The sequence below is a fragment of the Bombina bombina genome, chromosome 5 (assembly GCF_027579735.1).
Source record: "Bombina bombina isolate aBomBom1 chromosome 5, aBomBom1.pri, whole genome shotgun sequence".
NCBI classification, from domain to species: domain Eukaryota; kingdom Metazoa; phylum Chordata; class Amphibia; order Anura; family Bombinatoridae; genus Bombina; species Bombina bombina.
Genome location: NC_069503.1, coordinates 875760740 through 875785734, shown reverse-complemented (window position 1 = coordinate 875785734; position 24995 = coordinate 875760740). Strand labels below are relative to the sequence as shown.

The 24995-nt window shown below is 40.0% G+C and overlaps 1 protein-coding gene across 1 annotated transcript in view; it reads left to right on the top strand.

Moving 5' to 3' along the window:
* The window catches only part of PRKDC (protein kinase, DNA-activated, catalytic subunit), a 2064551-nt gene that overhangs the window by 1916495 nt on the left and 123061 nt on the right, over nucleotides 1-24995 (top strand).

Below are 24995 nucleotides of genomic sequence, written 5' to 3'. Positions count from 1 at the left end.
CCTTAGCTCAGTTAATATTCTAATGTTAGCTTATACATGCTATATAGTCTCTTATTTTATTATTTTATTTTTATTACTAATCTACTTAGTCTGTTGCACTCTGTAAGGTTACACTATGAATTGAATGCAGTTGTGAAGATATACGTTGTCTAGATGTCTGTACTACTATTTTCCTACTGCACATGTCATTTGCTGTCTTTTTTATATATGTACTAGCAGTAATCTTTACTATAGTCATAATAGTATCCAAGGTTCTCTATATTTAATGGGCTGTAAGCGTCCCTGACAGAGCTTTGTCCAGATAATAACCCTCCTCAGAAGGATAGCATTATATTTAGTAGCCTGAATTGTGTCCGGCCCTAAACATATGGATATATAGATAGTTTAATGTTCTGTAATGCTTTAGACCTAAGAGCACTCAAGTTACCTGCTACTTTAGTCAGACATAGCCTAACCAACTTTCCTATGGCGGGAGACCTACTTAATATCAACTAACCCTAGATGCATAGCCCCTTTTTATCTCTATTAGCTAATGATGCTAAATCTTGCCTATTCCATATTAGGGGACTATTGGTATCCTGAATGAAGGCTAATGGACTGAAGAACTGGGTCATAATACTGTAGTTTATTTTATAATCTGGTATTTTCTAAGAATAGGTTTGTTTCACATGTTAAAAGTTTCTTAGATGACCACACCGTACCTACACTGCCTAGCTACATAGTGGGCTCTGATTAGTCTGTGCCCTTTGTATGTCTACGGGACTTGGAGATGATCTGAACCCCTCCTGCTATAGTCCTGCTTAATTTCTCTGTACTAGTTAGACAGTATTATTATTGTAATAAGGCTGATATAGTGTCACATCTATGTTTACTGTCATTACCGCTTACTGTCCTGGAGGAAATTTACAGTTCACCCCTAGTTGTGTGTGCTTTCTATTAGATTCTAAGATGTTTTTTGTTTTTTTTTTGTGTGGTTTTGCCTATAAATGTGAATCTATGTGATCTAAGCTCTTATCACATACCCTTAACTTCTCATGCCCATATAAAGCTCCGCCCCCCCCCCCCGCCTCTCCACCATCTCCCCTATACGTATAGCGGTGCTTACCCGCTGAATATCCCCCCCCCCTATATATCTCAGCCCAAGAGTGGCTGACGCATAAGCTAATTCTCCACAGCCTGATACCCCTGACTCTGATATTCTATTGATTGTTTTCTATAATACTGTGGAGATCATTTGTTAATAATATAACATAAAATGAAGTTATATTCCACCTCGCCTAAACTTTTGTCTATCTTCCTGTTAAGATTTGATATGTAATTATATTGTTGCATGTGTATTTTTCTAAGAATGTCAGTTTATAGACAATGTATTATTTACTCTGATGTAACATTGGCCTTAGGGTGAATCTTGTTTGTTAATCTATGCTTTAACTTCAATAAAAAAATTATTTTAAAAAAAAAAAAATCTTATAGTGACAGTGTATTTCAAAAATGTCTACAATTTGGGGATTTTTTTTATTTATTCTTATGGACATGGACCAAGACTCTGTGTCTTTTGACAAATGCTTGAGGCACAAATTGTTTTTCCTATGCAATTCTGTGCTGCATGCTTAGCTAGAACACTTCAATTTAAATGTCTCTCAGGATGATGCTGTTCAGGCAATGCCACAGCTTTCTCCTCAAACTTCCCAAGCCTCTATGGTATCACATACAGTGCCCTGCAGTTCCTCTCAGCCTCCTGGAGGAGTTTATTTGCCTGCAGATTTTGCTGCACATGTATCTTCTGCGGTATCTGCGGCATTATCTGTTTTTCCTATGCTGGGAAAATGCAAGAGGCAATTTAGACATTTAGATATTAAGGTTTCTGTTTGACCTACTGCTACGCAGGTTGCCCTCCCTCATAAGTCTGATGAGGAGGATATGTCTGTAGCCTCTGAGGGTGAAATCTCAGATTCGGACAGTATAATTCCTTCATTTGATACTGAAGAAGTAAACTTCATATTTAAGCTTGAACACCTTTGTGTACCGTTAATGGAGGTATTGGCTACTTTGGACGACTCTGACTCTTTTGTCGTTGTCGACCCTAAAAAATCTAGTAAACTTAACAAATACTATGATGTTCCTTCCTCTGTGGAAGAGTTTCCTGTTCCAGACCGTGTGATGGAGATTATTTCACAGGAATGGGAGAAGCCAGGGATACTTTTCTCCCCATCTCCCATTTTTAAAAAGATGATTCCTGTTGCTGATTCCATTAAAGATTCATGGCGCACGGTGCCTAAAGTAGAAGGGGCTATTTCTACTCTGGCTAAGAGAACTATGATCCCTATAGAGAATAGCTGCTCCTTTAAGGATCCAATGGACAAGAAGCTGGAGGCTTATTTGAAAATATGTATGTTCATCAGGGTCTTCAATGGCAACCTGCAGTCTGTATTGCCACAGTAGCAAGTGCTGCATCTTATTGGTGCAATGCCTTGTCTGAATCAATTTTAGTAGAGACTCCGTTTAAGGAGATGCAAGATAGGATTTCGACTCTCAAATTAGCCAATTCCTTTATTTCTGATGCTAACATGCAAATTATTAGACTGGGAGTCAAGATGTCTGGCTTCACTGTGTTAGCCCGCAGGGCTTTGTGGCTAAAATTATGGTCAGGTGATGTTACCTCCAAGTCCAAGCTTCTGGCGCTTCCTTACAAGGGTAAAACCTTGTTTGGACCTGGTCTGGCAGAAATCATTTCTGATATTAACGGTGGAAAAGGGTCTTTTCTACCACAAGTTAAGAAGAACAGACCTAAAGGGTGTCAAAGTAATTTTCATTCTTTTTGTAACTTTGAAGGTCAAAAGTCTTCCTTTCCCTCTTCCAAGCAGGAGCAGCCCAAGTCCTCTTCGAAGCCCAATCAGTCTTGGATCAAGGGGAAGCAATTAAAGAAACCCTCAGCTGAGTCTAAGTCAGCATGAAGGGTCGGCCACCGATACAGGATCGGATCAAGTGGGGGGCAGACTTTCCCTGTTTTGTCAAGCATGGATACACGATGTCCCAAATCCTTGGGCTGTGGACATAGTATCTCAGGGTTACCAAAATAGAATTCAAAAATTTTCTTCCCGGGGTAAGATTCCATATCTCAAAATTATCTGTAGACCAGGTAAAAAGAGAGGCATTCTTGAACTGCGTTCAGGACCTTTCTTTCTTGGGAGTGATTGTTCCAGTTCCAGTAAGGGAACAGGGTCTAGGATTCTATTCAAATCTGTTTATGGTTCCCAAAAAAGAGGGAACTTTTCGACCCATTTTAGACCTAAAGTGTCTCAGGGTAGCATCCTTCAAAATGGAAACCATTTGTTCCATTCTTCCATTGGTTCAGGAGGGTCAGTTCATGACGACCATAGACCTGAAGGATGCATATCTTCATGTCACCATCCACAGGGATCATCACAAGTTCCTGAGATTCACCTTTCTAGATGAACACTTATAGTTTGTGGCTCTTCCGTTTGGACTTGCCACAGCTCCTAGAATTTTCTCAAAGGTTCTGGGGGCTCTCTTGGCAGTGATCAGGTCTAGGAGTGTGTGTACATGTAGGTTGAGTCTGAGGTACGTGAGTTATAGGTGCAGTGGCGCCCTACCTGGATGACATATTGGTTCAGGCGCCATCTTTTTAACTAGCAAACTCTCATACAGAGCTCTTGTTATCTTTTCTACGTTCCCACGGATGGAAAGTGAATCTGGAAAATAGTTTCATTGCTCCAGCTACAAGGGTGGTTTTCTTAATGTATAAAAAAGTGTTGAAGACTTTAATAGATTCCCTATCTATGAAAAATTTTCTGACGAAGGTCAGAAAATCCAAAGTTCTCTCCTCTTGCCTCTCTCTACAGTCTACTGTTCGGCCATCAGTGGCTCAATGCATGGAGGTAATTAGTCTGATGGTCGCTTCCATGGACATCATTCCCTTTGCTCGATTCCATTTGAGAGCTCTGCAATTATGCATGCTTAGACAATGGAACGGAGACAATTTGGCTCTGTCTCAGAGGATATATCTAGACCAGTCAACAAGAGACTCTCTCCCGTGGTGGCTTTTGTGGGACCATCTGTCTCAGGGCTCATGCTGGGTGATTGTGACCACGGACGCCAGCCTGCTATGCTGGGGAGCAGTCTGGGACTCGTTAAAGGAGCAGGGACTATGGAGTCTGCTCTCCCCATAAACATCTTGGAGTTTACAATGCTCTGATGGCTTGGCCTCAATTGTCTTTAGCCCGGCTTATCAGGTTTCAGTTGGACAATATGACCTTGGTGGCTTACATCAACCACCAGGGAGGAACTCAGAGTTCCTAAGCCATGAAGGCGGTGGCACAGATTAATCAGTGGGCGGAAGCTCACAATTGTTGTCTATCTGCCATCCACATTCCTGGAATGGACAACTGGGAAGCTGATTTCCTGAGAAGACAGACTTTCTCTTGTGAAGTGTATCCAGTCCACGGATCATCCATTACTTATGGGATATTCTCCTTCCCAACAGGAAGTTGCAAGAGGATCACCCACAGCAGAGCTGCTATATAGCTCCTCCCCTCACTGCCATATCCAATCATTCTCTTGCAACTCTCAACTAAGATGGAGGTCGTAAGAGGACTGTGGTGTTTTAGACTTAGTTTATTTCTTCAATCAAAAGTTTGTTATTTTTAAATGGTACCGGAGTGTACTGTTTATCTCAGGCAGTATTTGGAAGAAGAATCTGCCTGCGTTTTCTATGATCTTAGCAGAAGTAACTAAGATCCTTTGCTGTTCTCACATATTCTGAGGAGTGAGGTAACTTCAGAGGGGGAATAGCGTGCAGGTTTTCCTGTAATCAGGTATGTGCAGTTAAAATATTTTTCTAGGGATGGAATTTGCTAGAAAATGCTGCTGATACCGAAGTAATGTAAGTAAAGCCTTAAATGCAGTGATAGCGACTGGTATCAGGCTTATTAATAGAGACACATACTCTTATAAAAGTGTATTTTAAAACGTTTGCTGGCATTTTTAATCGTTTTTTATATATGTTTGGTGATAAAACTTATTGGGGCCTAGTTTTTTCCACATGGCTGTCTTGAATTTTGCCTAGTAACAGTTCCTGGAGGCTTTCCACTGTTGTAATATGAGTGGGAGGGGCCTTTTTTAGTGCTTTTCTGTGCAGCTAAAAATACTGACAGACATTCAGCTTCCCTCTGCATGATACAGGACATCTCTGAAGGGCTCAAAAGGCTTCAAAGTCGTGTTTGAGGAGGGTAACAATCACAGTAGACTGTGGCAGTTGTTGTGACTGTGTTTAAAAAATGTTTTTGTCATTTATTATTCTGTTTTTGTTATTAAGGGGTTAATCATCCATTTGCAAGTGGGTGCAATGCTCTGCTGACTTGTTACATACACTGTAAAAATTTCGTTAGTGTAACTGCCTTTTTCACTGTTTTTTCAAATTTGGACAAAATTTGTGTTTCTTAAAGGCGCAGTAACGTTTTTTATATTGCTTGTAAACTTGTTTTAAGTGTTTTCCAAGCTTGCTAGTCTCATTGCTAGTCTGTTTAAACATGTCTGATACAGAGGAACCTACTTGTTCATTATGTTTGAAAGCCATGGTGGAGCCCCATAGGAAAAGGTAGCTCTTCCCTTCGGGTTGGCCACAGCCCCGAGAATCTTTACAAAGGTTCTGGGCTCACTTCTGGCGGTTCTAAGACCGCGAGGCATAGCGGTGGCTCCGTATCTAGACGACATCCTGATACAGGTGTCAAGCTTTCAAATTGCCAAGTCTCATTCAGAGATAGTTCTGGCATTTCTGAGGTCGCATGGGTGGAAAGTGAACGTGGAAAAGAGTTCTCTATCCCCACTCACAAGAGTCACCTTCCTAGGGACTCTTATAGATTCTGTAGAGATAAAAATTTACCTGACGGGGAGTCCAGGTTATCAAAACTTCTAAATGCTTGCCGTGTCCTTCATTCCATTCCACGTCCGTCAGTGGCTCAGTGCATGGAAGTAATCGGCTTAATGGTAGCGGCAATGGACATAGTGCCATTTGCGCGCCTGCATCTCAGACCACTGCAATTATGCATGCTAAGTCAGTGGAATGGGGATTACTCAGATTGGTCCCCTCTACTAAATCTGGATCAAGAGACCAGAGATTCTCTTCTCTGGTGGCTATCTCGGGTCCATCTGTCCATGGGTATGACCTTTCGCAGGCCAGATTGGACGATTGTAACAACAGATGCCAGCCTTCTAGGTTGGGGCACAGTCTGGAACTCCCTGAAGGCTCAGGGATCGTGGACTCAGGAGGAGAAACTCCTCCCAATAAATATTCTGGAGTTAAGAGCAATATTCAATGCTCTTCTAGCTTGGCCTCAGTTAGCAACCCTGAGGTTCATCAGATTTCAGTCGGACAACATCACGACTGTGGCTTACATCAACCATCAAGGGGGAACCAGAAAAAAAAAAAAAAAAAGAGTTCCCTAGCGATGTTAGAAGTCTCAAAGATAATTCGCTGGGCAGAGTCTCACTCTTGCCATCTGTCAGCGATCCACATCCCAGGCGTAGAGAACTGGGATGCGGATTTTCTAAGTCGTCAGACTTTTCATCCGGGGGAGTGGGAACTCCATCCGGAGGTGTTTGCTCAACTGATCCATCGTTGGGGCAAACCAGAACTGGATTTCATGGTGTCTCGCCAGAACGCCAAGCTTCCTTGTTACGGATCCAGGTCCAGGGACCCGGGAGCGACGCTGATAGATGCTCTAGCAGCTCCTTGGTTCTTCAACCTGGCTTATGTGTTTCCACCGTTTCCTCTGCTCCCTCGACTGATTGCCAAAATCAAGCAGGAGAGAGCATCTGTGATTCTGATAGCGCCTGCGTGGCCACGCAGGACCTGGTATGCAGACCTAGTGGACATGTCATCCTTTCCACCATGGACTCTGCCTCTGAGGCAGGACCTTCTAATACAAGGTCCTTTCAATCATCCAAATCTAATTTCTCTGAGACTGACTGCATGGAGATTGAACGCTTGATCCTATCAAGGCGTGGCTTCTCCGAGTCAGTCATTGATACCTTAATACAGGCACGAAAGCCTGTCACCAGGAAAATCTACCACAAGATATGGCGTAAATATCTTTATTGGTGTGAATCCAAGAATTACTCATGGAGTAAGGTTAGGATTCCTAGGATATTGTCCTTTCTCCAAGAGGGTTTGGACAAAGGATTATCAGCTAGTTCTTTAAAAGGACAGATTTCTGCTCTGTCTATTCTTTTGCACAAGCGTCTGGCAGAGGTTCCAGACGTCCAGGCTTTTTGTCAGGCTTTGGTTAGAATTAAGCCTGTGTTTAAAACTGTTGCTCCCCCGTGGAGCTTAAACTTGGTTCTTAAAGTTCTTCAAGGAGTTCCGTTTGAACCCCTTCATTCCATTGATATTAAACTTTTATCTTGGAAAGTTCTGTTTTTGATGGCTCGAAGAGTCTCTGAGCTATCTGCCTTACAATGTGATTCTCCTTATCTGATTTTTCATGCAGATAAGGTAGTTCTGCGTACCAAACCTGGGTTTTTACCTAAGGTGGTTTCTAACAAGAATATCAATCAAGAGATTGTTTTTCCATCATTGTGTCCTAATCCTTCTTCGAAGAAGGAACGTCTCTTACATAATCTGGACGTAGTCCGTGCCTTGAAGTTTTACTTTGCAAGCTACTAAAGATTTTTGCCAAACATCTTCCCTGTTTGTCGTTTACTCTGGACAGAGGAGAGGTCAAAAAGCTTCGGCAACCTCTCTTTCCTTTTGGCTTCGGAGCATAATTCGCTTAGCCTATGAGACTGCTGGACAGCAGCCCCCTGAAAGGATTACAGCTCATTCTACTAGAGCTGTGGCTTCTACCTGGGCCTTTAAAAATGAGGCCTCTGTTGAACAGATTTGCAAGGCTGCGACTTGGTCTTCGCTTCACACCTTTTCAAAATTTTACAAATTTGATACTTTTGCTTCTTCGGAGGCTGTTTTTGGGAGAAAGGTTCTTCAGGCAGTGGTTCCTTCCGTTTAATCCTGCCTTGTCCCTCCCATCATCCGTGTACTTTAGCTTTGTTATTGGTATCCCATAAGTAATGGATGATCCGTGGACTGGATACACTTCACAAGAGAAAACATAATTTATGCTTACCTGATAAATTTATTTCTCTTGTAGTGTATCCAGTCCATGGCCCGCCCTGTCCTTTTAAGGCAGGTCTAAATTTTAATTAAACTACAGTCACCACTGCACCCTATGGTTTCTCCTTTCTCGTCTTGTTTCGGTCGAATGACTGGATATGGCAGTGAGGGGAGGGGCTATATAGCAGCTCTGCTGTGGGTGATCCTCTTGCAACTTCCTGTTGGGAAGGAGAATATCCCATAAGTAATGGATGATCCGTGGACTGGATACACTACAAGAGAAATAAATTTATCAGGTAAGCATAAATTATGTTTTTCATCCCGGGGAGTGGGCTCTCCATCCGGAGGTGTTCTCCAGGTTAACCCTCAAATGGGGGGTGCAGGAGTTGGATCTGATGGCGTCTCGGCAGAACGCCAAGTTTCCAAGGTACAGTTCAAGGTCAAGAGATCCTCTGATCAATGCTCTGGCGGTTCCTTGGGATTTCGGTCTAGCATACCTGTTTCCTTCATTTGTGCTCCTTCCACAAGTTATTGCTTGTATCAAACAAGAGAGAGCATTGGTAATTCTAATAGCTCCTGCATGGCCTCGCAAGATCTGGTATGCAGACCTAGTGAAGATGTCATCTCGGCCGCCTTGGAGGTTGCCTCTGAGGAAGGACCTTCTAACTCTGGGTCTGTTTCTCTGAAGCTGACTGCTTGGAGATTGAATGTTTAGTTCTGTCTAAGCGTGGATTTTTTGAGTTGGTCATTGAAACCATGATCCAGGCTCGCAAGCCTTTTACTCAAAAAACGTACCTTAAGGTATGGCGTAAATACCTTAATTGGTGTGAATACTTTTGGAGAAGGGTCAGGATTCCTAGGATTTTGTATTTTCTCCAGGAAGGTCTGGAGAAATGGTTGTCAGTCAGTTCTCTGAAAGGTCTGATTTCTGCATTATCTATTTTCTTACACAAGCATCTGGCGGATGTGCCAGATGTTTAATCTTTTTGTCAGGCCCTGGTCAGAATCAGGCCTGTGTTTAAACAGGTTGCTCCTCCTTGGAACCTTAATCTTGTTCTTAAAGTTTTGCAGCAGGCTCCATTACAGCCCATGCATTCCATAGATATTAAGCTGCTATCTTGGAAGTTTATTTTTTATTGCTATCTCTTCTGCTCAGAGAGTTTCGGAACTCTCGGCTTTGCAGTGTGATTCGCCTTACCTTTCATGCAGATAATGCGGTTCTTCGTACTTAATTGGGGTTTCTTCCTAAAGTGGTTTCGAATAAAAATGTCAGTATATAGCAGGGTTATAATACAATTTATTTAATAATTATTCTTTAAAATAAACCCCCAATTAAAATGCATATACTAAACAATTAAAATCAATAATTATTCCTAAATTCTTTAGATTAGTGAAATTTATAAACACATTGAAATATATTTATAGAAACCAGATGATCAATCGAATGATATACACTTATGCTGTATAATATTCTTTACAAAGATGATTTAAAAAATACATTTAAAATTAACCTTACTCTATGAATTGCATTAAAATATCACAATAAAATACCAGAATCTTCTGTAATTAACCAATAACTCTAGTTCAATACCCAATATGGATTACCAACTTACTATGCTTAATTAATAACTACCAGGGATTTAATCGCAATAAACAGTTTATGTACAGTTCTGAAAGAGTTCACTATAATGACTGCTTATAAATCTTGAGTATAAAACCCTGTCTAGCAAATAAATTATTTAGCAATAATGACTAGTTAAACTACACAGGAGTATAAACATAAGCTTAAAATACAAATTGTGCTCTTTGAGTTTACCAGCTTATATTAGACTGTAGCAATAATGAATGTCTTTGATTAAAATATTAAATACCTGTATACAATTTCTTATACTTTACCCAAATAACCAAATCAATGTTTCAGTTTCCAGAATTTCTTGTGGGTCATCTATGGAGGATTTACTCACAATGCGCAAAGGTACAGGCCACAAAAATTGTTAATCTCCCTTTGTTCAAGGAAGTGTCCCAAAATGGCAGAGAATATACTTGACACACAGTCTGCGTATTTTTCTCTCCAAAAACTTATGCCTCTTTGAGTCTGTCTTTCCTTTTCTTAGAGTGTGTATGCATCTTTATCCAAAAATAAAGAAAGCCGCCTCCTTTTTCTTAATCACTCCCACAGAATTTTGATTGGCCCTAACGGAGCTTAGCATTGATTGGTTATTTGGATTTTCATATGTTTTAAACAGTCAATTCGTTTGGCTGTCATACCAGTTTTATTCCCTTAGGGGGCAGCAGACAGCCTGCAATGCAGTCTCATTATCACTATTGCTGACAGCTTACTATATCATTTAATTGTATACTTAATATACTCACTATTTCTTGTATTAATACACTTATCTGGTTAGCATATATATCCCGTTTAATATAATTGAAAATGTACAATTTGAGATCAAACACTAGTATATTATCAATTCTATATTAAAATAGAAAAGATTTATATAGACTTCCTATACATTCTACTTATAATATTTTGATAGATGTATTTAAAATTATATAAATATTTAGTGCATAACCATATGATATGACTTAGGTCACCTCATGCAGGCAATCCTGTATCAGCATCTATTAGCCCCATCTGGTGCCCCATTTTGTCCCTTAGATGTCTGGAAGATAGAAAAACAAAAATATGTTATATATTTTAAAATGGGATTATTATAGTTGTTATTTAATCTATTACAAATCTGAAATGCATTTCTCAGATGCATGGGATTATACATTTTTATTCAGTATTGAAAATTATACAAGTTGTACTTTAAAAATGAACTTCAGTTACAATACAATATGTGTTTCTGCTTAGCTCAGTACATATGTGTATCTAGCACAGCAGGGGTAACCAACTCTTGCTATTCTCCATTTGAGACGTATGTCTGAGCTTCGTGTATTCAAACACAGCAGGGGTAATCAACTTTTGCATATATTTAAGCCTCAAAGGGATTTTTTTCAACAAACAAACCATGTCTGTTTATCTCCACATGAGGTCATTACCTGATAACCTTTAATTTTAGAGAGGAAATGTCAGGAAATCAAACTTGAAACACAGCCATATAGTGAACATCTCTTTGAAATAAATTGCCTTTACTAATTGAATCCAAACCAAATGTTTTTCCCTTTGTCCTCACTTGTCTTAAACAGCAAGGAGGGGTTGTTTTACCCAGCCAAAATCATTTGGCAGAGAGAACTGTAATTTATAGTAAATAAGACTGATGCAACCAGTTTCATATATAATGAACCCTGTGGTCTCATGTATAAATATTATATATATCTATATATATTATTTAATAACACTCACAGATATCCTGACAAATATTAACCCTTTAAGGACACAGCTTTCAGTATGCTCAATTGTTTTATGACGGAAAAATTCCGTCATATGTCCTTAAGAGGTTAATCAGAAAATTGTTGTTCCTTCCTTCTGCCACAATCCTTCATCTCATAAAGAATGTCTGTTGCACAACTTGGATGTTGTGCGTGCTCTAAAATTCTACTTAAAGGCGACTAAGGATTTTTGCCAGTCTTCTGCCCTGTTTGTTTCTGAGGAAAGCGAAAGGGTCGGAAGGCTACTTCTCTTTCCCTCTGGTTGAGAAGTATGATTTTTGCTTATGAGACTGGTGGACAGCAGCCTCCTGAGAGAATTACAGTTCATTTCACTAGGGCTGTCTCCTCTTCTTGGGCTTTCAAAAATGAAGCTTCTGTGGAACAGATTTGCAAAGCTGCAACTTGGTCCTCTCTGCATACTTTTTCCAAATCTTAAAAGTGTTATACTTTTGCCTCGGCTGAGGCCTCTTTTGGGAGAAAGGTTCTTCAAGTGGTGGTGCCTTCTGTTTAGGTCTGCCTGTCTTGTTCTCCCTAACTGTTCAGTCTGTGTCCTCTAGCTTGGGTATTGGTTCCCACTAGTAATTGAATGATGTCGTGGAATCTCCATATCTTAGGAAAGAAAACAAAATTTATGCTTACCTGATAAATTTCTTTCCGGATATGGAGAGTCCATGACCCCACCCTTAATTAAGACTGTTATTTTTTACTGAACCTCAGGCACCTCTACACCTTTGTGTTATTCCTTTTTCCATTTCCCTTGGGTCGAATGACTGGGGATTATGGGTAGGGGAGTGACACTTAACAGCTTTACTGTGGTGCTCTTTGCCTCTTCCTGCTGGCTAGGAGATATATTCCCATTAGTAATTGAATGACGTTGTGGACTCCGGAAAGAAAGAAATTTATCAGGTAAGCATACAATTTACTTCTGTTACCAAATGTACTTCATTCTCTTGGTATCATTTATTGAAGAAGAAGCAATGCACTTCTTGGAGCAGTGTTTCCTCTAATGCCAGTTTCTTTCATATACAGTAGATGGCGAGAGTCCACAAACTGTTACGTATGGGATATACATTACTACCAGGAGGAGGCAAAGTTTCCTAAACCTCAAAAGCCTATAAATACCCTTCACACATACCTCGGTTTTTAAACTTTGCTTCCTTAGGACATGGTTGATATTGATTTCTTCAGTGAAATACGCTTCAGAGCATATTGAAGCCTAGTTTCCATCTGACTACAGTGCTTGTCAGAGGGATCTGAAGGGAGTACTGCCTCATGACACCATGTGTTTGCCTCTGGGAAATCTTTTCATGGGCTCTCTGTAAATTCGGTCGCAGGGATTCATCTTTGGCCTCCCTTTACAGATCGACGTTATACTCCAATTCCATTACCTCTGCTGACATGTTTCAGTTTTGGTTTGGCTGTCTGCTATCAGTGAACAAGTGTCTATGGGTAAGTATATTTTGTATTTTTTATCTAGACGCTCACAGCTATGGGTTGGGCAGTTTTAACTATGTATATCTATATGTATGTATGACCCAGAGACAGATTCTTACTATTCCCTTTGCTTGTTATTTTTTTCGAGCCCCAATCATCTCTCTTGCAAACATGCGCTTGAACCACCGCATCTTTATGTGAAGGTTTGGTGTGCATTTTTTTTCAACATACGTACGTCTGATTCAACGCCTTTATGCATCGAGCTTACACCTCATTGTTGTCGCACCTAAATTTTCCTGCCCTTTAATACGCATCATTGTATTTTCACGCCATTTCATTTTTTTGTGTGTCACTATTGGCACATCAATTTCTTTCATGTAATTGGCAAGAGTCAATGAGCTAGTGACGTATGGGATATACAATCCTACCAGGAGGGGCAAAGTTTCCCAAACCTCAAAATGCCTATAAATACACCCCTCACCACACCCACAATTCAGTTTTACAAACTTTGCCTCCTATGGAGGTGGTGAAGTAAGTTTGTGCTAAGATTTCTACGTTGATATGCGCTTCTCAGCATTGTTGAAGCCTGATTCCTCTCAGAGTACAGCGAATGTCAGAGGGACGTGAAGGGAGTATCACTTATTGAATGCGATGATTTCCCTAACGGGGGTCTATTTAATAGGTTCTCTGTTATCGGTCGTAGAGATTCATCTCCTGCCTCCCTTTTCAGATCGACGATATACTCTCAATTTACTATTACCTCTACTGATAACTGTTTTAGTACTGGTTTGGCTATCTGCTATATGTGGATGGGTGTCTTTTGGTAAGTATGTTTTCATTACTAAAGTCGCTCTCAGCTATGGTTTGGCACTTTATGCATTTATATAAAGTTCTAAATATATGTATTGTACTTATATTTGCCATGAGTCAGCTTCATGTATTTCCTTCTGCAGACTGTCAGTTTCATATTTGGGGAATATAAACATTTTAAGAAATTTATTTACCTTACCTGGGGTTTAGTCTTTTTTCAAATTGACTACTTCTTGCAATTGCGGGTATTAGGCCCGCGGGTGCGTAAAATGCTAAACTTTATTGCGTCATTTTTGGCGCGAAAATATTTTTGGCGCGAAAAAATACGTTTATGACGCAACTTCGTCATTTCCGGCGTCATATGTGACGCCGAAACGTTTCACACAGCGTTGTCATCAGTGACGTGAGTGTGTCATTTTCGGTTATTTTTGGCGCTAAAAAAGTTTACGTTACGTTGTGCGTCATACTTGGCGCCAAACTTTTTCATTATTTCAATACCCCTTGTAGGTTTGCCTCTTGCTTTTTTCTCTATCAGAGGCCTATGCTATTGCATTTTTTCCCATTCCTGAAACTGTCATATAAGGAAATAGATAATTTTGCTTTATATGTTGTTTTTTCTCTTACATTGTGCAAGATGTCCCAATCTGATCCTGTCTCAGAAGTTTCTGCTGGAACATTGCTGCCTGACATCGGTTCTCCCAAAGCTAAGTGCATATGTTGTAAAATTGTAGAAATTATTCCACCGAATGTCATTTGTAATAGTTGTCATGATAAACTTTTACATGCAGATAGTGTTTCCATCAGTAATAGTACATTGCCATTTGCAGTTCCTTCAACTTCTAATGTGCATGATATACCTGTAAATTTTAAAGAATTTGTTTCTGATTCTATTCTGAAGGCTTTGTCTGCATTTCCACCTTCTAATAAACGTAAAAGGTCTTTTAAAACTCATTTAGCTGATGAAATTTCAAATGACCAACAACATAATAATTTATCCTCTTCTGATGAGGATCTATCTGATTCAGAAGATCCTTCCTCAGACATTGACACTGACAAATCTACTTATTTATTTAAAATAGAGTATATGCGTTCTTTATTAAAAGAAGTGTTAATTACTTTGGATATTGAGGTAACCAGTCCTATTGACGTTCAGTCTAGTAAACGTTTAAATGCTGTTTTTAAACCTCCTGTGGTTTCTCCAGGGGTTTTTCCAATTCCTGAGGCTATTTCTGATATGATTTCTAAGGAATGGAATAAGCCAGGTACTTCTTTTATTCCTTCTTCAAGGTTTAAAAAATTGTATCCTTTACCAGCAAAATCTATAGAGTTTTGGGGGAAAATCCCCAAAGTTGATGGGGCTATTTCTACTCTTGCTAAACGTACCACTATTCCTATGGAAGATAGTACTTCCTTTAAGGATCCTTTAGATAGGAAGCTTGATTCTTATCTAAGGAAGGCCTATTTATATTCAGGTCATCTTCTCAGACCTGCTATTTCTTTGGCTGATGTTGCGGCTGCCTCAACTTTTTGGTTGGAGAATTTAGCGCAACGAGAATTGGATCCTGACATATCTAGCATTGCTCGCTTACTGCAACATGCTAATCATTTAATTTGTGATGCCATTTTTTACATTATCAAAATTGATGTTAGATCCATGTCTTTAGCTGTATTAGCTAGAAGAGCTTTGTGGCTTAAATCTTGGAATGCTTATATGACATCTAAATCTAGATTACTATCTCTTTCTTTCCAAGGTAATAATTTATTTGGTTCTCAGTGGGATTCTATTATTTCAACTATCACTGGAGGAAAAGGAGTTTTTCTGCCTCAGGATAAAAAACCTAAGGGTAAATCTAAGGTTTCTAACCGTTTTCGTTCCTTTCGTCAGAATAAGGAACAAAAACTCAATCCTCCTCCCAAGGAATCTGCTTCCAATTGGAAGCCTTCCTCAAATTAGAATAAATCCAGGGGGAACTTCCGGTTGGCGGCCATGACAGGTCACAAGTTTTACAGCTCCTTCACCTTCTGCCACAAATCTGTTTGAAAACCACTCTCTACTACCTCATCGGCTGTGCAGATATGAACAAGATTTTATGGTACATCTAGCTTTTTAACAGCATACCTCTTTTTTTCTAATTGAGGCAATATTCAGCTTACCGGAGTATTCCAAAGGTTGCGGCCTACTAACTTATCCCCCCGGCAGGATACTAGTTAGCCCTGTCATTAAGAAAGCAGTGATATCCCGCAAGACACTGCATATGGTTTCTCTAATAAGACACGATATATAACTAAAAAAAAAGTGACATTCCCTTCATACCTGACTGTTGCTCATTTTCATATACATGTCATGGAGATTCCCTCTAACTTCCTAGAAGACCTACACAATTTACTTGCCGCTCATCATGCTGCCCTGGAAGACAAACTTTATCCAAGGTCCGACCGCAGCGGCGCCTGCTTTGCCCAACCACCCAACCAACCTGAAAATTATGTAAGAGAGGGCGGGAGCGGCATCGCTCTGGGGCCCCAGCGTCCTCTCCCAGCCCTTAGCATACCAATGGGGGGATGCAATTCAGGAGCCGCAGAAATTGCGCACTTTGGAGCGGTGTGTGTGAAAGGAGAAGCAACATCTTTAAGGTGCTCTGACAGTCCGCTCCAAACCTATGCTGACGCTCTGGAGGTGTTTCGGCCTGGCACTCCGCTGCGTAGGGGAGATGAAATGCTCAGCTTTCTAGCGCTCACATATCAGAAAAAGGATCACAGCTATAGAGGCTGGGGGCTTTACGCTGAACTCTCTCCTCCATTATCGATGACATCATGTGTGCCCCTGTGGGTTACAAAGCGTCCCCAGCTGGCTCTGTTCGAGGTCCACTTGTGTCTTCTTCTCATCCAGCTGCCTCATAAGTGGGATCCGGGTGGCCCATTTGTCCTCCATATCTGGGCCTTAGGGTCCATTTCGTGGGTACCTGGTGATTAACTTACTTAGCTGCAAATACATGACAAGTAGGAGGGGACTCTCTGACCTCTATACTAGGACTTTGGAATTGTTTACTTGGGGGTTAAAGTGGAACTCAGCTGGACTTTCTCGCATATAGAGATGGGTTCATCACTGGGCTACTTTAAATCACCATCTTGGCTCTCAGCTCCCCCTGGGCAAGCTACTGAACCAACATATACTGACTTTATGTAAACTGCCTAAAGTTTATTTACTCATATAAAGGACAGCTTGCAACTTCCATATTTCTAGTCTCACACCACTTGGACACTAACCATTCCCACTAAGATTGTAACCTCTACTACAGGATAAGTTGTGTTTATAAGCATTGTCCTTAAGTTTCCATTATGTACAGTGTCTTGATGCTTCCTAGGCAGGGGGGATTACTATGATCATATTGTCAAATGACCATCACATACTGTATGTTAATATGTATTATTTCTGCCAGGCGAAGTCATATTTTACCCCATATGCAGACATGAAGTCTTGTGCAGGCTGGCCCTGCTCTTGCATTATTATCTACAAGATTCTCTCTCTGCATTGCCACACAGGCCTTTTTTCAGTGAAAGGGGATGTTCTTGTTTTATAGGCAGTTTAAGCTTTGCAAACTTTACCAGTTTTGTTCCTTTTGTTCAATGTTTGTATTAGCCCTATTTGTACTATGGACAGTAAAAGTATTGGACTTAGTTTATGTGCTAGCTCAGCTTTCACATCAGAGATTTTGGATTTATAACATGTGTTATTTAGTTTAATCTCTACAAAATATACACTAGCTATTTTATGGATATCGTGCACAAGAATGTATGGTCACCCATCTTGCGGCTATAGCCTATTCTATATTCTAACTCACCTAGTACTCTAACTAGAGCTAGTTCCTTATCACTGTCTACCACTCACTTAGTTCCTTGTTTTCAGCTGAGCTATTGATATTAGAGCCACAGCATCCTGTCTCACCCATAATCCCTTTTTAAGGACTTTGAGGATTATTTTCCCCTAGAGGTAGAAGGCACATTTAATTTCACACGATATTGCAGTAGCAATGTCCTTCCATGATTCCTTAGAGGAATTGTATCATGAGGGTCACCCTCCTTAGTTCATAAATAGTTACATTAGCTCTTTAGCTGCATTTTCCATTTTACAAGGATTTCTCCTGAGCATACTTTTGACCTCGTAGTAGCAAGTTACATAGTATTTTATATTCTTTAATTGACATGCAGGTATGTTGGCCAAACTATAGTGTCTTTCCTACAGGGAGTGCAGAATTATTAGGCAAATGAGTATTTTGACCACATCATCCTCTTTATGCATGTTGTCTTACTCCAAGCTGTATAGGCTCGAAAGCCTACTACCAATTAAGCATATTAGGTGATGTGCATCTCTGTAATGAGAAGGGGTGTGGTCTAATGACATCAACACCCTATATCAGGTGTGCATAATTATTAGGCAACTTCCTTTCCTTTGGCAAAATGGGTCAAAAGAAGGACTTGACAGGCTCAGAAAAGTCAAAAATAGTGAGATATCTTGCAGAGGGATGCAGCACTCTTAAAATTGCAAAGCTTCTGAAGCGTGATCATCGAACAATCAAGCGTTTCATTCAAAATAGTCAACAGGGTCGCAAGAAGCGTGTGGAAAAACCAAGGCGCAAAATAACTGCCCATGAACTGAGAAAAGTCAAGCGTGCAGCTGCCAAGATGCCACTTGCCACCAGTTTGGCCATATTTCAGAGCTGCAACATCACTGGAGTGCCCAAAAGCACAAGGTGTGCAATACTCAGAGACATGGCCAAGGTAAGAAAGGCTGAAAGACGACCACCACTGAACAAGACACACAAGCTGAAACGTCAAGACTAGGCCAAGAAATATCTCAAGACTGATTTTTCTAAGGTTTTATGGACTGATGAAATGAGAGTGAGTCTTGATGGGCCAGATGGATGGGCCCGTGGCTGGATTGGTAAAGGGCAGAGAGCTCCAGTCCGACTCAGACGCCAGCAAGGTGGAGGTGGAGTACTGGTTTGGGCTGGTATCATCAAAGATGAGCTTGTGGGGCCTTTTCGGGTTGAGGATGGAGTCAAGCTCAACTCCCAGTCCTACTGCCAGTTTCTGGAAGACACCTTCTTCAAGCAGTGGTACAGGAAGAAGTCTGCATCCTTCAAGAAAAACATGATTTTCATGCAGGACAATGCTCCATCACACGCGCCCAAGAAAGGGTATAAAAGAAGAAAATCTAATGACATGGCCTCCTTGTTCACCTGATCTGAACCCCATTGAGAACCTGTGGTCCATCATCAAATGTGAGATTTACAAGGAGGGAAAACAGTACACCTCTCTGAACAGTGTCTGGGAGGCTGTGGTTGCTGCTGCACGCAATGTTGATGGTGAACAGATCAAAACACTGACAGAATCCATGGATGGCAGGCTTTTGAGTGTCCTTGCAAAGAAAGGTGGCTATATTGGTCACTGATTTGTTTTTGTTTTGTTTTTGAATGTCAGAAATGTATATTTGTGAATGTTGAGATGTTATATTGGTTTCACTGGTAAAAATAAATAATTGAAATGTGTATATATTTGTTTTTTGTTAAGTTGCCTATTAATTATGCACAGTAATAGTCACCTGCACACACAGATATCCCCCTAAAATAGCTATAACTAAAAACAAACTAAAAACTACTTCCAAAACTATTCAGCTTTGATATTAATGAGTTTTTTGGGTTCATTGAGAACATGGTTGTTGTTCAATAATAAAATTAATCCTCAAAAATACAACTTGCCTAATAATTCTGCACTCCCTGTATTCATTCTAGTAACCTATACAGATTCAGATTTTTAATGAAGCCTGAGCTAACAATAAGAAAAATGAGGTCTGATAACTGAGATCCAAAAGTGGTCTCCTAATAGATACACCTTCCTTACCTTGATTATTCTTACTTGAGGTCCAAGAGTGGCCTCCTCTATTCACTGGGAGGTATACCGCACAGTAGGCAGATTATATGAACACTAATATATTGTATTTTGTCACTGTTAAATAATATATTGTTAATTTTGAATTGATCCTATTGGGACATTTCAATGTATACCTTTTTTTTTGTATGCCTTTACTTTCTCAACCTCAATAAAAAAAAAAATTAAAAAAAATTAGAATAAATCCAAGCCATTTAGGAAACCAAAGTCAGCCCCTAAGTCCGCATGAAGGTGCGGCCCTCATTCCAGCTCAGCTGGTAGGGGGCAGATTAAGGTTTTTCAAGGATTTTTGGATAAACTCTGTCCAAAATCATTGGATTCAGAGCATTGTCTCTCAAGGGTATCGAATAGGATTCAGAGTAAGACCTCCTTCAGGCTTTTCTGAAGTGTGTTTCAGACCTGGAGTCTTCAGGGGTAATCATGCCAGTTCCTCCTCAGGAACAAGGTTTGGGGTTTTATTCAAACCTATTCATTGTACCAAAGAAAGAAAATTTATTCAGACCAGTTCTGGATCTGAAAATTTTGAATCGTTATGTAAGAGTACCAACTTTCAAGATGGTGACTATAAGGACTATTCTGCCTTTTGTTCAGCAAGGACATTAAATGTCCACAATAGACTTACAGGATACATACCTTCATATTCCGATTCATCCAGAACACTATCAGTTTCTGAGATTCTCTTTTCTAGACAAGCATTACCAATTTGTTGCTCTTCCATTTGGCCTAGCAACAGCTCCAAGAATCTTTTCAAAGGTTCTGGGTGCCCTACAATCTGTAATCAGAGAACAGGGTATTGCGGTGTTTCCTTATTTGAACGATATCTTGGTACTAGCTCAGTCTTTACATACTGCAGAATCTCACACAAATCAACTAGTGTTGTTTCTTCGGAAACATGGTTGGAGGATCAATTTACCAAAAAGTTTCTTGATTCCTCAGACAAGGGTCACCTTTTTAGGCTTCCAGATAGATTCAGTGTCCATGACCCTGTCTCTAACAGACAAGAGACGTTTAAAATTGGTCGCAGCATGCCGGCCCCTTCAGTCTCAGTCATTCCCTTCAGTGGCTATGTGCATGGAAGTTTTAGGTCTCATGACTGCAGCATCGGACGCGATCCCCTTTGCTCGTTTTCACATGAGACCTCTACAGCTTTGTATGCTGAATCAATGGTGCAGGGATTATACAAAGATATCACAATTAATATCCTTGAATTCCAATGTACGACACTCTCTGACATGGTGGATAGATCACCATCGTTTGGTTCAAGGGGCTTCTTTTGTTCGGCCAACCTGGACTGTGATCTCAACAGATGCGGGTCTTTCAGGTTGGGGAGCTGTTTGGGGATATTTGACAGCACAAGGGGTTTGGAAATCTCAAGAGACGAGATTACCAATAAATATTTTAGAACTCCGTGCAATTCTCAGGGCTCTTCAGTTCTGGCCTCTGCTAAAGAGAGAACCGTTCATTTGTTTTTAGACTGACAATATCACAACTGTGGCTTATGTCAATCATCAGGGTGGGACTCACAGTCCCCAAGCTATGAAAGAAGTATCTCGGATACTTGCTTGGGCGGAATCCAGCTCCTCTCTAATCTCTGCGGTGCATATCCCAGGTGTAGACAATTGGGAGGCAGATTATCTCAGCCACCAGACTTTACATCCAGGGGAGTGGTCTCTCCATCCATATGTGTTTTCTCAGATTGTTCAGATGTGGGGTATTCCAGAGATAGATCTCATGGCCTCTAATCTAAACAAGAAACTTCCCAGATACCTGTCCAGGTCCAGGGATGTTCAGGCGGAAGCAGTGGATGCACTGACAATTCCTTGGCGTTATCATCCTGCTTACATCTTCCCGCCTCTAGTTCTCCTTCCAAGAGTGATCTCCAAAATCATCATGGAACAGTCTTTTGTGTTGCTGGTGGCTCCAGCATGGCCACACAGGTTTTGGTATGCGGATCTGGTTCGGATGTCCAGTTGCCCGCCTTGGCCACTTCGGTTATGGTTGGACCTACTATCTCAAGGTCCGTTTTTCCATCAGGATCTCAAATCATTAAATTTGAAGGTATGGAAATTGAACGCTTAGTTCTAAGTCATAGAGGTTTCTCTGACTCAGTGATTAATACTATGTTACAAGCTCGTAAATCTGTCTCTGGAAAGATTTATTATAGAGTTTGGAAGACTTACATTTCATGGTGTTCTTCTCATAAATTCTCTTGGCATTCTTTTAGAATTCTTAGAATTTTACAGTTCCTTCAGGATGGTTTGGATAAGGGTTTGTCTGCAAGTTCCTTGAAAGGACAAATCTCCGCTCTTTCTGTTTTATTTCACAGAAAGATTGCTATACTTCCTGATATTCACTGTTTTGTACAGGCTTTAGTTCGTATTAAGCCTGTCATTAAATCAATTTCTCCTCCTTGGAGTCTTACTTTGGTTCTGAAGGCTTTACAGGCTCCTCCATTTGAGCCTATGCATTCTTTGGACATTAAACTACTTTCTTGGAAAATGTTGTTCCTTTTGGCTATCTCTTCTGCTAGAAGAGTTTCTGAGCTATCTGCTCTTTCTTGTGAGTCTCCTTTTCTGATTTTTCATCAGGATAAGGCAGTTTTGCTGACTTCTTTTAAATTTTTACCTAAGGTTGTGAATTCTAACAACATTAGTAGAGAAATTGTTGTCCCTTCCTTATGTCCTAATCCTAAGAATTCTTTGGAGAGATCCTTACATTCTTTGGATGTGGTAAGAGCTTTGAAATATTATGTGGAAGCTACTAAAGATTTCAGTAAGACTTCCAGTCTATTTGTTTTATTTTCTGGTCCTAGGAAAGGTCAGAAGGCTTCTGCTATTTCCTTGGCTTCTTGGTTGAAACTTTTGATTCATCAAGCTTATTTGGAGTCGGGTCAGGCCCCGCATCAGAGAATTACAGCTCATTCTACTAGATCAGTCTCCACTTTGTGGGCTTTTAAGAATGAAGCTTCAGTTGATCAGATTTGCAAAGCGGCGACTTGGTCCTCTTTGCATACATTTACTAAATTCTACCGTTTTGATGTATTTGCTTCTTCGGAAGCAGTTTTTGGTAGAAAAGTTCTTCAGGCAGCTGTTTCAGTTTGATTCTTCTGCTTTTGATTTAAGTTTTTTTTCTTTCAAAAATGAAAATAAACTTATTTTTTTGGGTTGTGGATTCATTTTTTCAGCGAAATATGGCTGTTTTTATTTTTATTCCCTCCCTCTCTAGTGACTCTTGAGTGGAAGACTCCACATCTTGGTTATTGATATCCCATATGTCACTAGCTCATGGACTCTTGCCAATTACATGAAAGAAAACATAATTTATGTAAGAACTTACCGAGTTCATGAGGCCCACCCTTTTTATGGTGGTTATGATTTTTTGTATAAAGCACAATTATTTCCAAATTTCCTTTGTTGATGCTTTCTACTCCTTTCTTTATCACCCCACTGCTTGGCTATTCGTTAAACTGAATTGTGGGTGTGGTGAGGGGTGTATTTATAGGCATTTTGAGGTTTGGGAAACTTTGCCCCTCCTGGTAGGATTGTATATCCCATAGGTCACTAGCTCATGGACTCTTTCCAATATGAAATAAATGAATTTATCAGGTAAGTTCTTACATAAATTATGTTTTTCATCAGTCCTCTACTCTGTTTGTTTTTCTGGAAAGCATAAAGGTCAGAAAGCTTCTGCTTCTTCTCTTTCCCTTTGGTTGAGAAGTATAATTAGTTTTGCTTATGAGCCTCCTGAGAGGATTGCGGCTCATTTCACAAAGGCTGTCTCTCCTTTTTGGGCTTTCAATATGAAGCTTCTGTGAACTAGATTTGCAAGGCTGTAACTTGGTCCTCTCTGCATACTTTTTATAAATTTAAAAAATTTGATACTTTTGCCTCGGCTGAGGTTTCTTTTGGGAGAAAGGTTCTTCAAGTGGTGGTGCCTTCTGTTTAGGTCTACCTGTCTTGTTATCCCTCCCTAGTCATCTGTGTCCTCTAGCTTGGGTATTGGTTCCCACTAGTAATTGATTACGTTGTGGACTCTCCATATCTTAGGAATGAAAACAAAATGTATGCTTACCTGATAAAAAAAAATCCGGATATGGAGAGTCCATGACCCCCACCCTTATTTTAAGACAGTTCTTTGTGACTTAATCTCAGGCATCTCTACACCTTTGTGTTATTCCTTTTTTTTTCCATTTTTCTTTCGGTCGAATGACTGGGGATTATGGGTAGGGGAGTGACACTTAACAGCTTTGCTGTGGTGCTCTTTGCCTCCTCCTGCTGGCCAGAAGTGATATTCCCACTAGTAATTGATGACGTTGTGGACTCTCCATATCCGGAAAGAAGAAATTTATCAGGTAAGCATACATTTTTCTTTTGTTTGTTTGTTTGTTTTTTTATGTTCTGGGCTTATACAACTCCAGCATATTTTACACCTGAATGTTCCTTTTAAAAACATGGACATTTGTCATTATTAATAGCAACAACAACAACAAAAAACTTTCTAGATGCCATAGTTACGATCCTCAATCAGCTGTTGAAAAGCAGAAAATGTTCAAATATAAATTCCTCACCTAGGAGAATAATATATGTAAACAGAAATTACCTTGGTGTTTGTGTGCAGTGTTTTGCAGAATCTTTAGGTGGTATTTTTGCTGGCTATGTATTGTTAAAGTGTACATAATATGTATATATTTGTTAAGTAGCATTACCAACTAATTATTATTGTTGTTGTTGTTGTTAAATCTTTTAATCCTTATCATCTTTCCTTAAAGGGACATAATACTCATATGCTAAATCACTTGAAACTGATGCAGTATAACTGTAAAAAGCTGACAGGAAATTACCACCTGAGCATCTCTATGTAAAAAAGGAAGATATTTTATTTTATCTCCTCAGCTCAGCAGAGTTAGTTCTGTGTGAAAAGTTATACTCAGCTGCTCCCAGCTGCAGATTAAAAAATGAAGAAATGAACAGCAGCCAATCAGCATCAGCAGTGCTGAGGTCATGAACTCTTACTGTGATCTCATGAGATTTGACTTAACTCTCATGAGATTTCATAGTAAGCTTCCTTTACCTGATTGGTGAAATAATATGAGAGTACACGAAGCTCATCCTTTCAGTTGTCCTGGGACAGACACACTAATATGCTGCTTAGAAATCCTTTACAATTGGAGGTGGCTACTGAGGAACTTTTGAGGTAAAATATCTTTCTTTTTTACATAGAGATGTTCAGGTGATATTTTCTAATCAGCTTTTTACAGCTATGCTGCATCACTTTCAAGTGTTTAAACATTTGGGTATTATGG